Raw genomic sequence first — 17,561 nt, 5'->3', positions numbered from 1 at the left:
GAAAATGTAAAAAAAAAAAAAATTATTTTTTTTGTGCGCCCGCACCTCCATTTTGATCGCCAAGCAGATTTTTTTCAGGTAATAATTTATTAAAAGGCTAAAAATAATCAAGTATAATTTTTCTACGCTAGTTTTCGTGTTTTTGTAAAGGGAAGTTACTGATGCGTAGTGTTTGTATACTGTATATCGATCGGTTTAGCATGGGTTTCAATAAATTCAAACAAAATGGCGGCTTCTGGTCTAAACAATGTGCCTCGAAGTTTGGAAATTAAATCTTATTTTTGACAATAAATATGTTTTGAGTATGCTTGAAGTCATTGTTGATCGTCTCATGCACTAGTAGCGATTATATTGCGTAATTAGTGACTCGTTTAAATGGAAATCGGAATGATCAACTTAGTACTATTTTATTCAAGTCATAATACAAGGGACCAAAATTTTACCTCGTTACGACGATGCTGAAGATGACAGGTCAACTTAACTGGAACATGAGTCATTGTTTGGTCCAAATTGATGTATCAAGCTCATTTTTGATCAAAGTTTGACAAAACAACAGTTTTGAACAAATATCTTTTCACAATAGCGATATAAACGCTGGTCTGGATATACCTCAACATAAGTAAGCCTTAGTTTATCACCTTATATTTTGTTTTTATTTGCAGCATAATCCGGGATTGTAATGCACTTGTCAATTGTACCCACTGCCCCGCCCACCCCTCACCCTTGTTCTAAGGGTATACCGGTGACAGCAGAGGCAATGGGCTGTGTTTTTACCTTTCAGGTAGCCCCGCAGTGCCTAGTGAATGTGGTTTTGTCTTCATATTGAAAATAGTCGAGAATGGGCCTCACATAGGTATTCAGAATTGCGGGACCATTTGTGGCGACGTCTTATCATCCGCCACATCGGAGTTTACTTTTCCTCAGGATTGATTATAATTATATTAAAATCAATCCAAATTATCCGAACTTGGGTGAGAATTACACACACAACGCAATGAGTTTATATAATCCAAATTTTAATAGCACTTTATCTTACTATCCATCATAGTCAACAATCTAAGTATTAGCTCTCTACTGAACACATGTCAACGGCTTATATAGTACAAAAGCACGTGACTAAAACTCGTGTAAATGTTGAAACGTGGGTAAATCGTGACGTCGCCGTCGGTGCACAAACACCGACGGCAACGTCACATTCACCGTCGTAACAAGCAATACACCGTTCAAATTAAACGATTTAAATTACTAGAATTAGAATAAGGATAAGTTAACTATGCTATACTAATACGTTTTCAGTACAATATTAACACAGTATAGTTAACATTTAAATAAACAAACTGTAATCGTGCTATTCACGACACCATTTGGTAGGGATTGTACCAGCAGTGTGTCCCTGCAGGTGGGGTATTTAACCCGGGTTTTGAGAGACCGGAAGTCAAAGTCCCCTCAATTCTGGACATAGGGGAAGGGGGGCATATACAATTGCCTGGTGCATAAAATACATCTAAATAACCAAAAAAAGTACTCTGAAAAATACCCCTGTTCTTTTTGTTTCAATAAGCACATGTTATTGCATTTCCTATGATAATAAAAACAAAATTTAGTCTATGTTATATGGAGTCTGATGTTTGATGATGCCTGTGTGAGTGATCATTTTTTACTCATCCAAAATAAAACCTAAGTGATGTTTAAAAACAGTTGCATATGATATAAAAATGATTCAGTATGATTTATATGTCGTTTCAAACTTTTTACTAAAAGCAGGGTTATTTATTATTATGAATGATCGTCATATTAAAGTACGTTTTAATTATATAAGAAATTAGATTTATCCATATAATGTTTGTACTAAACACGGATGAATAAATAGTATGTTTTCCGACATTTTCCCAATGTCCATTAGAAGTTCAGTTCAAGATGGCATTAAAATGGGTTTAAGGGCAATTATTTTGAACAATCTTTCTTATTTATATTGAATATAAGGAGAAATATGTTTTTCGCTCGCTCGCTCGCTCCAATTTTTTTGGCAAAAATCTGAGGAACTCAACATTAATTTGGTGTGGCCTTATTATAAGTAACAATAAATGCAACTGTTGTCCAATTTATTAGGTGTGAGAAAACATCAATTTAGGAAGAAAAGAATAATTTAGTAGCAATTTTGTTGAATATTTTACCTTTTGATGTGTATGTTGAGAAGTATAGTGTGTGAAATCGTTAATTACTCAAAACCGTGTTTTTGCAAAAAAATTATTTAAAATAGCATTGTTAATAAATGCAGATATCTTCGTGTTTAAAACTATTTAATAAATATAAACAGTATAACATGTACATTATTTACACAACAATCATAAAAGTGAAGTTATTTACGTGACATTAATAAACACAATATTTGATACATCATGACTGTGCTTAAATAGCATTGTTAATAAAGGAAGAAATCTTGGTGTTTAAATATATTTAATAAATATAAACAGTATAGCATTCATGATATATCAATTTAACAATCCAAATTTTGAACAGTTATATATGTGGCATTAATAAATTAATATTTGAGTCTGATTATAAAATTAATGGACGTATATATGACAGAGTCAATAATAAAAATAAATGCGCATGAGTTAGATTCTGATTTTAATTCGTCATGTTATCGTCGTGTACATTGTCTGATGAAGTCGTTGGTCCCAGTCCCGCGATGTTGCTGATCGTCCGCAGTAGCTGGGTGGTGAGCTCGTCCTCCTCGTATCGGTTCCAGGCGTCGAAGAGTCGTCCATGAATTGAAGCATACTTCTTACGTTGGATGCGGGTCAGCAGATGCTCGCTGACCAGGCGGATCTGCAGGTCGACCGTCAACGCGGAGGAGGGGGGCCAATACATAGAACCCAAGGTTTGCTCTACGAGCTTTGGTATTGATGCGGCGATGCCACCCCTCGACATCGTTGTTTGTTCTTGTGTGTTCCCGGAACACAGACCAGTTCTCTGGTCGCCACATGGAACCGTTGATCCATGTCCGCTTTACGTACTCGACGACCCGATAAACAGGGCCGCCCAACTCCGCTGCTGCCGGCTTAAATTGGCCAAACGCTGGTCGGCAGGTAGGGTAATGACATAATCTTCCGAAGGAACTCAAACTTGTCCCCCTTCTTGATGTAGGCAGTCGCCAGGTCCTCTTAGATTTTCCTGTATATTCGTTGCGTCTAGTGGAAGACACAACCCTTTATTATGGTTCCAGTGAAAACAAATTGGATTGCCTGCCAGGTGGCGGCTTCGGAAGTCCAGTATGAACCACTCCAACAAGGGCTGGCCTATGCGTCGTAGTAGACTCCTCAGCACCTCTATGTAGTCTTGTTCAGTTCTTCGTGACATCAGAACGTAGACAAGTGGGACATGCTTTGTGTCCTCACCCTTCTTAACAAAGCAGTGAATGGTGGCGAGCTGATAAAACGGATGTTTCACCAGCTTGAAGGTCTCGTCTATGAACCAATTCCTTGACTGTCGGAAGTGTTGTAGCTGCTGCTGCGTCGCAAAGATGATATGGCGCTGACCGTCGACCTGTATATCGTCAAAGATAAACTCCTCGCCGGTGAAGTCGCGCTCCAACAGGAATTCATGGTCAGCTGGGTCATCTGGGAGTTGCCGTCTGTGATGGTTTGCCGCTCGCGCCAAGTTTTCAGGCTTTGGTAGGCTGAGGTCATCTGGTATTGTCATCTGCCTTATAACTCGCTCGACGATATTTGCTGCGGACTCGAAGACGCGCTCCCTAGCGGCTTCCTTCATTTTTGTAGATATCTTTATCTTTTTGACGGCACCGGGATCGGCCAGATGGACATGGCCGACGATGCTTGGAGTAAACATATCCCCAAATTGCTTGACGCTTGCGTGGCAAGTCAACTTCTTGCATCTTATACTGCACGTCCAGTAACTGCGACCAGCCTTGTTACGGCGAGCTGTGTATGTGTATCTGGCACTACTGACGAGCTTGCAGCCACCTCGCCTGCTGCCACTCTCTACGACCTCGAAGGACACCGGTAGCGACTCATCCAGTACTGGCTTGCTCACACTCAATCTCATGGGCAAGTTTGTTATGAATAGCTACTGTGTCAAAATTCCTGCTTGTTATTTAGTAAAAAAGTCTAAATGAGATGCCCCAAGAGGTTTGTGTTGTTGACAGTAAATACTGTAAACGCTCTCTGCGATTCACTCAAATCTGCGTGCGATAAGACCCAAGCTTCTCGATAAATCTTGAGCGTAACGGACTTAAAAAGCTTAAACCTGTTATAAAATATTTCCATAAATTGGGGCAAAAAAACATGACATACAAAATAAAAAAGGCATACACATACACATACAGTGTACTACTGCGCAATAGAAATATGTTTGGTCATAAAAAGTTGTGTAACTATAGTATAGGACAATTAGATTTCAGTGTAAATCACTTGTAAATGGGATGTCGGATTAGCACAAATTACAAACTTTTTTGTATTTCAGAATGCATCCATGCCACCTGGTTTTTGGACTAGGGCACTTGTGGCCTAGTTCATAGCCATAACCGCGCTATCTGCATTTTCAAGCCGCATCTGGGGATTCACTGACGTAATGTATTCATACGCTGTATTTTGATTTGATTGCCGTTAGCAAATTTGAATAATCAAAGTAGTACCAGAACTTATCACAATGAAAACATCCAATAAAAATAGTTCTTCTAACAATTCAAGCTAACTGAATGTTCTTTTAATGAAGCACAAGAATTTCATACGTAGCGAGTGAGTTAATCGGGTTAACTACATGAATGTTCTTGCATACGGTCAGATTATATGCAAAAAGAATATGAATGTTTCTGTTCAATGCTCTGTATTGATAGACTGGTACCCTCTTTCTCTTTCTCTCGAAATGTCTTGTGAATTCATACGTAAAGCGAATAAAGCGTGCGGTCTAAGTAGAAAACAACCAGGAAAGTTGGTTTAAAAAAAGTATTGTTAACCTTTGTATACAATGTTGGTATTCCGAAGTCGGTCCCTGTTCTTTTTTTTTCGACATAATTTGCATGTTTCCGTGATATTTTCTTTTCGATACAAAGTTTTTTTAACTTATCATCGCATGGCACTTAGCACTTTTTTAAATACAACATGATTTTTGGTATTTTTTATGTTCAAATACTATTAATGTTTACTAAAAACCATATGCGCTTACCTGTATAACTTGATATTTTTTAGGAAAAGTAAATCAGGGTACCAGTCTACTTATTGACCTCAAAATTTACTCTGATTCAGAGCGGCCGAATGATCCAGACATGTATGTTGTCACTACTTCCGGATGCTGATGATGTGAATTTCATAGTGTTTTATTGAGGAAATTTATCAATTAAGCCGCCATTGAATGATTACCACTATCAAATGGATTTATTTTCATATTACCGTGGGTAGCATTTTTAAATTGACACGTAAATTTTCAAGAAGTACAAGTTCGTTTGAAAAAATCATGTGATTTCAATTTTGCAAAATGGAGATAATAAAATATCAAATGTGCGCATACTTATTTATGAAGTTTCATTCTAAATGAAGCCAAATGTATGAATATGTGCACAGCATCTGCGAATAAGATGATTGTTTACCTATGTGCATAGAAAAGTGTTGGAGCCACTCTGAGTGTAAGTACATGACATTGTGATAAACCATCGCCATTAATAAAACAATCTTGCATGCTCAATTTTGATTACATCTCTTATAATGCACCAGTCAATTGTTACCACGCCTCCCTCGGGGATATACCAGGGAAAAGGGCTGTGTTTTTACCTATTGGGTGTCCTCGTAGCTCAAGAACTTCAGCGAACACATTATATAAATATTACCATGTTGGACGTGTTGTAAACATCAAAAAACTAAATATCAACATTAAAGTTATGGAAGCCAGAACTAGTGTCCTCGCAATGCCGCGTGATTGCGGTGGTTTTGTCTTCCCTCAAAATATATCAGGGAATTGCTCTACCTTAGATCCGCGGGGTGCGGGGTTATTCACGGGATTTTCAGTTCGTTCTCGCAGGGCAGGGATTTTACCGGGGATTGGCTGGACGGAAAGTCAGGGGCGGGGGCGGGGGCGGGGGGCGGTTACAATTGACTGGTGCAAAGTTCTTTTTCTGAAGACGCTTTGTGCTCAATTTTTGTTATCTAGCCAAGAATGAAATCCAAAAATCAATCAGAGATACAGTATGGTGATGCATTGTTGTTGATAGATCAATATAAATTTGTGAAATATTTGAGGGAAAGGTATTTGGTTAAATAATTTACAAGTGTAACTTTTAAGTTTTATTTAACAATGCAGTGCCGAATATTGTGGAGATAGAATTGAATTTGTATTAATTAATCAGTTGACTTGTGGCGTTTTGGGAACAAAATTAAAATCAAAATATTCAATTAAGTTCCCAAATAATGAAAATTTAACCTCACAACAGTCTTTCTCAAATGCTGTCCAGGCTTTTTTATGCTTAAGAATAACTAACCTCGCGATGTCAGACCAGAAATCATCTTGGCATGAATTTGGATCACTATGGATCATTATGCACCAGTCAATTGTAACCACGGCTCCCACATCCGGGGGTATACCGGGGATAGCTGGCGAAATGGGCCATGTTTTTACCTTTCATGTGGCCCCGCAGTGCCAGGTCTTCCCGGAAAATACAGTGTGGATGGGGCTTAACCTAATTTCCCTTGGGTGTGGGGCATTTGGTGGGGACTTTACCATCAGATTATCTCCGCAGGGCGGGGATTTTAGCTGGGGTTGGCTGGACCGAAAGTAAAAGTCCCCGCTATTCCGGGACCGGGGGGGGGCGGGGGGAATGGTTACAATTGAGTGACGCATTAGCTTGTGTATTCAGATAACGTTAAGAATATATATTTATTTATATAAGTTATACTTTGCAATCTAAATCAAAGATTTGAAAAAAGGTATCCTTTATCCATAAATGCAAGTATACATAAATGACTGTGCAAATCTTTATGTATCATCCAAATATGAATACCTTGCAGGGTGAATGTTATTTGTAAAAATTATACTAAGTGAGCTTTCAAGATAACCTTTCCAATCACATACACAATGCAGTTTGAAACCTGGATAATTAAAACAAATCTTGGTTGTAGACCATTACTATTAAATATTTGACAAGTCACAGACATTATAAGGTACAGTTTAAAGGGGCTGTACTCAGTTAATGACAAAAAATCCAAAAGTTAAAGAAAATTGTAGAAAATTGACATAAACTTGGTATCGAAGTGTACAATTAATGCATTGAAACTTACTGATGATCCCCATAGTTTACAAATGATTTATTAATAGCAGTTATTTCGTGTTTTTCCATTAAAAACAGATTACTAGGTATGTCTACCGAGTAGAATTCATTCCTTATAAATGCGTGATCTGCCGTTGATGTTATTACATAATATTAGCGAGTTAGGTATACATCTGGAAAATTCCACCCAATAAAAGTAAGTCTTCATAGCATAGTGGATACGACACTTCACTGCAACTTTTATTTCATTTCGGTATTTTATTTACAATAACGATTTCAAAGAGTAAAATATTTTATTAAAAAAGTGTCCTTAGATTCGTTACAGGAAAAAAAAAAACTTTTTTGGTGCCCATCTGGTGTACAGTCCCTTTCATAAACAACAAGTGAAGCCAATGCTGTATTAATGTGAGACAAACAAAAAAAAGACAGCACAAAGTTCAAAAAGTGTGACCAATGTCAGAATACCTTACATAATTTATAAATTTTCATGCGATTCAGACAATTTTAATGCTAGAAATCACAAAAAAATCATTCCCTTGAATTATTCCTGTCATAGTTTAAAGCTACACTCTCACAGATTTACCGTTTTTACAACTTTTTTTGTCTTGGAAAGAGCCATTTTTTGCGTAAACATGATATCAGATTGCTGTCAAACAATCAGCTCGTAGTTTGTCATATTTCCGTCCGAAAATTAATGTTTTATGGCTTAAACCGTTACTAACAGTTTAAGAATAATGCTTAAAACATCATTAATTTGTTTTTAACTTTAATATAAAAATCTGCCATTTAAATTTTAGTCAGCAGTCTTATATAACTGATTTCCATGGATTTTCGCAAAAAATGGCTCGTTCCAAGACAAAAAATAAAAAAGTTGTCAAAATGAGAATGCAGCTTTAAACTCATAATAAAATTTCAATGCACTACATTTGACATAATTTTAAACAGATGAAAAAATGTTATTTTTAAAAAGCACAATATATCCTTTATGGGACCTTACATTATAATGAATTTATTCAGATCATAATTAAGTGACTTTTCTTGCACTTAAATGTGAACAAGAAAGCTTGGGATTGAACACTAAATGAAACAAGAATGAAATTAAATGAATCACAAAATTTCATCAAAATTATACACACAAATGTTCTTTGATATACAAAAAAAATGAAACTTTTTAGACTTTCAAAAATTTAACATTTACTTAATACGGTTATATAAAATGATGAATACATTTGTAGGATTTGATATCCTACTAGATGTAACTCGGCTTCGTTCATTTTTCTAAACTTTCTCTCAGTGATGAGGAATAAATTTTATTCACTGCAGTTGTTTTCTAAGTTTATGAAAATAAGAACAATTGAAACAATTCATTAACTACTGTTGATCAGTGCAGATTGTGGGTTGTCATGGTTGAGTTCAATGAACCACCAATAAGCCCTGCCAAAATTGGATACTGATTGGTCAGTCAGGTGCTTTTGGTAGGCATGATTAGCATGAATGTTAATTTTAACCATCATTTATGAATGTTTACACAATCATTGAATATTGAAATAACAAGCGAAATGTTAGTTTGAATGATGAAAGCCATGAGTTTGAATGATGAAATCCATGAAATATGTGAAGTATTGAAAAAGAGACCATTTGTTCAGCTTGTATAAAAATGAGAAAATTGTTAAGTAAAATTATTTATTGTTTATCAGGAAAATGTTGAAATCTCATGTTTAGGCCTATAGTAATCATACTTGATTGCTATGTTATTGGCACTTATTGCAATATGTTTTATTCATTGCAATATTTATGTAAAACATTAATTATTATGTTGGCTTAAGTTTGTAGATAAGAACTAATGGTATAGGTGATGTGAGGATGATCTCGTAAGTCTTTAAAAACCCTTTTGGTATTGTGAGTTTTTTGCTCCAGTCTTCTTCAGTTTAGCTTTTGAAGATTTTCAAAGTAACTGCAAAACAAGTCCAGCTGTCTAGAAAGACTATGTCAAACCCTGACCAGATGTAATTTATTGTCTTTTCAAATTACCAACTTGGCAATGGTTTTATTATAACATAGGATATTGGTTTTAAAGAACATTTAGTGTTTTTGTATGTGGAATGAAATATCATAAGTGGCACTAAATTGAACATAAGTTATTGTTCTTATTGATATTACACATAACCCCAGGTACATGTTGATCTAAGATTTAAGGCTTGGGTGGAGTCAGGGCAAGAAAAATGCATGTTAATACATTGTACTTTCCAACGCAAGAACTGTTTGTTTATTCAAGGAAATAAAGCAATCCCCACACCAAGGAACTGCAGTATTGCATAACCAGCTTTATTGACATGAGTTGGGAGTTCAAATTGCTGCAACTAAAGGCACATCTAGTTTTCAGAATTATTCAAACTCTGATTTAGCAACTTTAATATAGTTATATGAACTACTTTTGCAAAATGAAAGCTTTTTTTAGATTTACAAGAACGGGTGAAAAGTATTTGCCAAATGTACTGCAACACCTGATACCTGTTGCCTAGGAATCCAACAAATTATTGGCACTCCAAATGTAACTATTCAATTTGGAGTGCCTGAAAAGAAAGCTTCTTGATTCTACATTCAACATCTTCTTTCTGTATGACATATTGGACCAGGAGAATCATGAACCTACAACCTTTTGCATCTATTGAGATAGGGAGCTATCAGGACAGTGACAGAGGACAATACAAGAATGGCCAACTGCTGCATTTATTGAGTTATCTAATGCATACAAATTAAGACGGAGAAAATAGTTCTTAATTTTTCCAAACTACTTCCTTAAGCATCTTGTACATGTATGTAGTTGTCTTTTACAATGATTGTTCAAAGTTACAATGGCCCTGTGGGTTAAAGATGCTCTGTCCACGGGGTAACAGGATTTGTACATAATAGGGTTCTAAGTACTGCGTTTTGATCCAGGAGGTTGTATTCAACTCAAGTAGATTTTTGCAGATTCGGATTTCACAAGGCACAAGCCGAGTAAAATCAAAATCTACAAAACACTACCAGAATCAAATATGACATTCCGCCATATCCGGATCAAAACGCAGTACTAATAACCCTTTTATTATATACATTACTGATTAGATCACTTCGAAGCCACATCTTTGCATAATAAATTTCATTTAAAGGATGCACTCACTGGTTGAATGACGTCAATTTAATATTGCGCAACATACTTGTTATGACGTGACGTCACAAGAGTGGTATATGGCCGTATTGCACTGGAGCGGAATATGGGTTAAAGTATTTTGTGATACGTATTGCATGTGGATTGATGATGGGTATAAAATAAAGAATACAATTATGTTTGGTATTCCATTCTCACTAGCAGTGTGATGAACTGCTGACACCATGTTATGAAATTTGATGGTCAAAGTATTTAAAAGACATTTCAATATTTCTTACTTTAAAAACGATATTCATCTCATCTTAGTCTACTCAACTTGCTTTACTATGTACAAAAGTCTGCAGCAGTAATATGAATAGCATTAGACAGAAGGCAGTGCCTAATATTTATCAACACCACTAAGTTATCATGGTAATATGTTATATGAATTGAATACCAAGCACAAATTAAGAGGGACAAAATAATTCTTCACTTTTTAAATAAAAACTACTTCCTAATAGCACTGTGTATGCAGTCTGACATAGGTGTACAATGTAGATGTCTTTTACAAAGATTGTTCAAAGTATGACCCTATGGTTTAAAGCTCCCCTGAAAAAGAGGTGACAGGTTTTCTATATAGTATATAATTACATCATTGAAAATCTTCTCTGAAACTGCAAATAACAGTCCTTTGATATAAAAGGATTTGATCAAATTAAGGAAGTATGTGTGCCAACCACGTAAATTAATTTGTACAAGTCTGATTTAACGACTTTGAGAAATTCAAAAGAACTATGACTTTATCTGATTTAACGCTTTAGCACCCCCCCCCCCCCATCCACACCCCCTTCCCTCACTTTACACACACTTAACTAGATTTTTCAAATTTCATTTGCAGCTTGCAAGCAGTTTGAGTCTAAAGTTTAAGCTAGCCCATTAAACAGTGACCCCTTGTGATGTGAGCCGATATTTTCAATGCTTAGAACATGGTTGTCAACATTCCCCTGAATGAAGCCCTAGTCCATCAGTGCTTTCAGTACTTTGATTTGAAATTACAGCTGTGGACTGATTTTCAGCAATGCAGAAATCGCCATGTTATGTAATACTGGAGGCAATAAGTATGGAAATAAACCGGACTTTTGTCAAGGTTTCCCTGAAATAAATTGCCAGTATGTTACTTGCTCTTACTGATATTAACATTCGCTTGTTATGACATGATCAGAGTTTATTTCATTATTGTGCTCTGATTGGATTAGTGTTACGTCCTTAAACTTTTGATATCGAGGTTCCAAATATAAACTATTGTTGATCGTATAAGCCCATTGAAATACTGTTTGTTTTTTTTCTAACTGAATTACTTTCATGCTATTTTTGGTGCGGCTTTGGATAATATCCTTTTCTTATGAAACTGCTGACTTGTATTGGTTTTTGGTCTGTTTCGTGCATCTATTTGCTCTTTTAAGCAAACATTACATAATTGCAAGTACCAAAGTATCAAAACTTACTACACATATGATGCAGAATGATGTTTCATTTAGTGCGCATATGATTTTCAGCTTATGAACAAGAATAACATCTACTTAAACTTCACAGCAACACAATGAGATCCCTATCTAAAGAAATATTGCCACAGAAGTATTTTCAAGGACAAAAACCAATGCTGATCAAAACGTGGTCTTGTGATTGAAAACCATACCGGTTCTTGGCAAGGATTTCCGAGAAAGGAATATCCTATCCAAGTAAGAAAGAGTTGTAAGTATGTATGGTTTCAACGCTTTCAAAATGCATCCGGGTACTCAATAAGTTGAGATTTACTTTTGAGTTGATAAAAACTGATTGAAAAATGTCCAAAAGACTATATATTTAATGAATTTGTCATGAAACTCTTCTGCATATTTATCACATAAATGCCTACATAAAATGTGTATGCCTCAAATGAGTGTTTACAAGCATTTTTCATATTTAAACAGTAGAAGCAGATACTTTTATTCTGTGTCAAACACTGATTTTGCGTCATGCTTGCAGATTATGATGTGCCAATAATCTCCAGTTACATGTAGCTGCACCTTTTCGCCCGTGGCAGTAGTCCTGCAATCTGAATCGAGGAGATGCAGCTCTGACTCCAATAGTTCAGAAGAATGAAGTTAGTCAACCTTATAGTATTTGTTTGTGTGTAAATGCTTCCAAAGAGTGAGACTTATAGCAAATCAGGTGTAAATAAGCAACTTATAGACAATGGCAAAGTGCTATACTGTTGATTTAAAGCCAAATCTAGTTTTCAAAACAGATACTTAAAGCAAAAAAAAAAACCAATGGGCATAATAATGCTATCGCTGCATTTTCTACATCATATAGCAACCTCATAAATGAAAATACTTTGAGTTGTCATGAAAATTTCATGGTGTTTAGAATGTCTATAAACACATTATCACTTCTTTTTTTTTAAAAACTGAACATTTCTGTTACCTTTGTATATAATTGGACCTGAAAAGCATACATTTGACAAGTTTAAGCATTTTAGTTTGGCACTATGTCATTTTTATATAAAGCGTTAAGCCGATAAAGTGGAGAAATCTTATTTTGCTTAGAAAAAATCTTACAGTAGGCAGGCCATTTTTGCGGTGCTGTTTTATAGACACTATTAAAAGCTACAAGAAGAACTTTACTTGGTCAGATTATTCCAATGTATGAGAAAATAATGGCTCTTAAAATATTTGCAGCAAACCATTTGATGGAAACGTTATATCCAGGATACCAGAGTGGAATCAGTGATTGATCTTTTCAGTACCGTATTCACCAGTAACGTTATATCCAGGATACCAGAGTGGAATCAGTGATTGATCTATTCAGTACCGTATTTACCAGTAACGTTATATCCAGGATACCGGAGTGGCATCAGGGATTTATCTCTTCAATACCGTATTCACCATTAACGTTTTATCCAGGATACCAGAGTTGGCATATGGGACTGATCACTTCAGTACCCTAGTATACCAGAGTGCATCAGTACCGTTATCATTAAAAACATTTAAACTAAGAGACAAAAATAGCATATAGGTTGGGGTGACCAGTAGATGACCCAATCGATTTTGAGGTAATTGAGTCAAAAGTCAAGGTCACAACTCATATTGATAATTAAAATTATGTCATTTACTTATTCCCTGCTGTTGAGAGGATACATGTTTATCTGCAAAAATCAGTCACCATCTGAACAGGAGTAATATATGTTCTAACTATCCTCACACTTTTAATGGCCATAACTAACTCAAAGTTGAGTGAGGTTTGGCTCTCCCCAACTCCTCCCATAATAAATTTAAGATATTTACTTGACCAGGCGCGTAGCCAGGCATACTCCCATACTCCCGGGAGTACTTCGATTTTGAAAAATGAAAATTCTAAATTTCCTAAATCCGGTGTAAAACTTGAACCCTAAGGGGGTACAGGCGAATTTGAAACCAATCCAGCTCGGCATTTTAAAAGTTAAATGTAAAATGTCATCGGTAGAACTGTACATAGAATCGTTTACTACGATGTTCCAAGCACACTTTAAACATGAAATCTTAAACAGGGTAAACAACTTAGCTTTACTTTTACGTATTATAACTATGATCAATCATAGGTACCTCCCGTCTTTATTACGTCGAGTCAAGTTTTAAACAGCGCGAATTTTAAACAAACAAAAATGGCGTCTCCGACAACCTTTTACCCACCTTATCCCGATATTTTTCGAGAAAATGGAACTTGTGCAACATCAATCCCGTATGATAGTGAGTTCAAATAGTGTTCGATAGTTAATTTTGAGAGCTTAAGGCAGTTTATTGATTTTATTGGATGGTGCATTTCTTTCAGCAATTTAACATAGTTCTGTCAGTGTGCAAGCAACTGATTAAACTCCTGTCGAGTGCAGTCAATCAACAAGTCCTGCCATTGTGCAGGAAACTGTGACAAGTCCTGTCAGTGTGCAGGCAACTGTGACAAGTCCTGTCAGTGATTATCCAGGCAACATGTTTGACCTGTATGTTTTTATGCCCCTGGAGGTGGGCATATCAAAATCACACTGTCCGTCCGTCCGTCCGTCCGTGTGTCTGACTCAATACCTCGTGATTGGGCTGTAACTTTCCCTTGTATGGACAGATAACTTGCCACATGTGTTCGACATACCAAGACGAAATGTCGCGTGCAAGACCCGTGTTCCTACCTCTAAGGTCAAGGTCACACTTTGGTGTTTATTCACAATGGAATTCTGCATATAAGGACATAGAGTATAGGCTGCCGTGTCCGTGCTGTAACTTTTCCCTTGTATGGACATATTTTAATATAACTTGCCACATGTGTTCGACATACCAAGATGACATGTCGCGTACAAGACACATATCCCACCCTGCATATAGTTTCTTTAAGTTTTGCATATTCTTTATTGTGTTTCAGAACAACAAATGTAAATTACACAGGTTATTTTTCATTTCTTTCATGTCTATGCAGGATTAAGCTCAGCTCATAAACACAATGTAAGCAATGAGGAGGTGACCTCATGCCGTATATAGAGAAAAGTGTGGGCGAGAGACTTACTAATGTCGTGCGTAACTGATGTCGTTGCCAACAGCCACAAAACATTCACATCAACTACTACAACAATATACAGGTAAATTAAATTTCAGTATAGCCAGCTCAAAATCATCCTTAACACAGTTCTCCTCAACATTTTCAGAGCTACACTATTTATCTGCTATATCCATTAGGGATATTCCATTTAAACATTTAACCCCCAGGAGGAAGGCACTTTTAAATTATGCCAACCCTCTACAGAAGCAAATGATCATTTTGGGGTCCAAATGGGCAAAAAAGACACACTCCTTCCATATACTATTTAAATAATTGCCTCCCCCGGGGGTTATATGATTTTCTGGTATAGCCCTCAGTTCGTCCCTGCCAGGTCATACTTTTAACAATAACTATTATTGCAGTTTCAATAACTATTTAATAATTCCCATTTAACTTAATATCTATGTAATTATGTTTAAATGAAATATCATTAAGATTCGCAGTATTAAATTAACAAAACAAAATGCATTTCAAGTATTAAAAATAACTATATACACAGAAGCTTCTAAGTTAACATTCAATTATAGTGTTTGTGAACATTTGCAGAAAATGTGAGCTCCCCTAGCAAAAGAGACTGAGAGAGCATAGAGGTTATTGACGTCACCCTATTGAAGGATGGCATGCTGGTATTTCAGTTGGCTAATGACACGAGACTGACTATTTCCATAGAAATGATTTTTCTTCCTTATCCTACCTTGACAGATGTTGATCAACTGACGACAGAAGAAGGTGTACATTTTCATCTTAAACAAAGCAGTTCTGATATTAGCAGACTTGTCAAAATAGAACTGAACAGTTTGGAATGGGACTTACTTATTTATAAACACATATTTAATGTGTGCTTGGACATTTAGTTTTGAACAATTACGTTCCTAACAATATTGAAGTAAGCCTGGTGACATTTTGAACTTTCAAGTGTGTGCATATACTTTATGAACTTTTCTTTAAAGAACGAAGTCTGGAAAACATCCTCCTCCATGTAGGAATAGGAATATTTTTAAATGATTAATCAATTTGAATCACAGTTACTCACAACAGTTTACAATCCAAAACTAAAATAAATAAATGGGACTTTCCCATTTAAAGAGCACTTCTTTACCATAAAAAAATAAATAAAAAATAACTTCAATAACATTATTTTTATAAGCTGGAAATATTCACTATTATAATGTGGATTATTAAATTTGTTTGTAAAAAACGCTGTACATATACTCACTTGTTCAGCTACAGTTTCACTGCTTGTATGCATTGTTCCGAAATATATAGATTATTGACATTGTTGGAATGCCATTTATTTACATAGCCAAGATCATTTTGGAGTGTTTTTTTTTTTAATTTGATTCACCGATTCATATAAGGTTGAGTCATCTGCATATAAATCCACGTTTAGAACAGGATATATAAACGTTAAAGCATTTATGTAAAGAATAAAAAACAGTTGCCCTATTATGGACCCATGGGCTCCCAAGATGTGATGGGGAGTATCTCAGATGGTATTTTTGTTTTCAATTTTACAGTTTGTATCCTGTTTTCAAGATATGATTTAAAAAAAAAAAATCTATAACTTGAAAAATGGTACTACTTTAATTTGTGGAGAAGTATATCGTGATCTACAAGTTCAAAAGCCTTTCTTAAGTCTAAATATATTATTCCCACGAATCCTTTAACGATGCATCTCATAATCTTATGAGGGCAGTATTGCAAGAGTGTTTCCTAAATCCGGACTGCGTTTTATGTATATCAGTTTGTTTTTTTTCAAATTATGACTGTATTTTTTTGCAATAGGTCGCTCAAATACTTTTTTATATAGTTGGTTATCGAGTCAAAGGCCAGGGTCACAGTGACCTTGAATGATAAAGGTTGTCCGATTGGTAATTTGACAATGCCTGCACCCATGGCCCTCAAACTTGACTTATAGGTTGGACTTGAACAGTTGATGACCACTATGTATTTTGGGGATCCAAGGTCAAAGTGACCTTGAAGGCAAACTTGCCAATTCCTGGACCTATGTACATCAAACTGGACATGAAGGTTGGGCCCTATTTATTTTGATTATAAATTGTAATATTTGAATCTCTTTTGTAGGAAATTTGACTGATGTTGCAGATCCATTGACCCTACACCTGCAACAAACATTTTAAAATGATGTGTTGGCATACTAGGCAGAGACAGGGAACGACACAAACAGGGTTTTCCGCCATGCATGTCATCGAACACATTACTTTACATTAAATCATGCAGAAATGAAAAATACTCTCATTCCCTTTCAAAGCTTTTATCGACATTTTTTCATATTTATACGCTGTAGAAGATTTTAAATGTCATACTTCTACTATTTGAATGGGAAAATGGTTTAACAACATGTAATGTGGTATAAGTTAAAAAAATTAAGATATAAATACAAAATGTACTGATGGGGCACTTCCGAGTTGGTGTAATTTGCCCTTGAGATAGATATTCCGGGTTTCAAGCGATTACAGTATCATCCGTTCCCACCTCGCTACACTGGCCTTTACTTACCTACGACAGATAGATCAGTTAAAAGATCGG

The 17,561-nt window shown here is 35.8% G+C and overlaps 1 pseudogene; it reads right to left on the bottom strand.

Moving 5' to 3' along the window:
* Positions 1-2,631: 2,631 nt before the first annotated feature.
* On the bottom strand, positions 2,632-4,017 carry LOC128216916 (uncharacterized; annotated as a pseudogene).
* Positions 4,018-17,561: the final 13,544 nt, after the last annotated feature.

Source organism: Mya arenaria, chromosome 2 (assembly GCF_026914265.1).
Source record: "Mya arenaria isolate MELC-2E11 chromosome 2, ASM2691426v1".
Classification (NCBI taxonomy): domain Eukaryota; kingdom Metazoa; phylum Mollusca; class Bivalvia; order Myida; family Myidae; genus Mya; species Mya arenaria.
The sequence above is the reverse complement of the archived record's forward strand: the minus strand, read 5'-3'. Positions and strand labels throughout refer to the sequence as shown.